A 1,313-nucleotide genomic window follows, 5' to 3' on the forward strand; every position below is an offset into this window, starting at 1 on the left:
GAACAGCAGAGTTTCTCTTGAATCTGTTTTCAAATTGCAGTTTCAATGACCTTTCTGAAGCACAAATAAAATGTGAGCATATCACTACTCTACTTAAAAACTTTCATGGATTCCTAGAACCCCTAGAATAAAGTCCAAATTCCACAGCATGTTTTTCAAGTTTAAAATGCATTTCCTAATTATTTCACCAGCTAAGTATCCTACTACTCCCTGCCTCTTTGCTGTTCATTCCACAGCAAGCAACTTGCAGTTTTCAAATCACCATACTGGTTTGTTCTTAGGTCTTTGCATGTATGCTTTTCCCACTGCCTTAACAACTCACCCACCATGTTCTCTCCCCATCCCCAAGCATGCACCTAACTTCTGCTCTTTTGTTTGATTTTCAAATATCTGCTCAACCTTTTTTTATTTCCCCGTTTGTGATGAACTCTCTGACCACTGTTTCCTCTATACTCAGCTAAATAACTAGAGTTGCCCCCTTATGAACCTGGAATGGGTAAAGAGGGAGGAACATTTTTAATCAAAATATAAAATACATGTCTATCATTATTGCATCTAGATAATCTATGATTGCTGCCAAATAATTTGATCATGGGCTATCTGGGAGGCACTCTTCCTTTTATCTCCTTCCTCAACTACTCCATGTTTTCTGCTAAGGAAGCTGTTGTCGTATTATATTTGTGGTAGATAGACATACTGCCCACATCCTCTTCAAAGAAGGACTTGCTGTCAGGCTTCAGGGTGTGTGGTCAACATACAGCCTCTATTTGTGAGCTTCTTCAAGATATACCTTAGCTGCAGAAAGTCACCTTGCCTGAAGTCATACCTTTTCCGGGGTCAGCCTATCTGGTGACTGATTGAGGTCTGGCTATAAAGGCCCAGCCATTTTATTCAGATAACTGTGCACCAAGGAAAGGGGGCTAACCAAATTAGGAAACTGAGGACAAGACTGCCTGGAGTAGAGGCATAGGAATGGACATACAAGAGTGGGCACAATGTTCATCGTCACCAGAAAGCATTCACCACAGACGAGGCTGTAAACTTCCAAGTGGACAAAATGGACTGTCAGATGAAATCAGTTTGTGCCTGTAATCTGATCTCCCAATGCCCGCAGAATGGACACAAGTGTTAAATGGCTACAGTGGTGGTTTTAGAGGCTGTGTGTAAAGCAAATAGCACTTATCCACTAAATTTGATCTACTAAGAGTCAGCATCAGATACTAATACTGAGTCTTTGATAGGTACTAATGCTTGAGGAGACAGTCTGGTCACTTGGTGTCAAGTTAACGACTGTTCTCCTTACATCCTGGAAG

Source organism: Phocoena sinus, chromosome 3, assembly GCF_008692025.1.
Source record: "Phocoena sinus isolate mPhoSin1 chromosome 3, mPhoSin1.pri, whole genome shotgun sequence".
Taxonomy (NCBI): Eukaryota; Metazoa; Chordata; class Mammalia; order Artiodactyla; family Phocoenidae; genus Phocoena; species Phocoena sinus.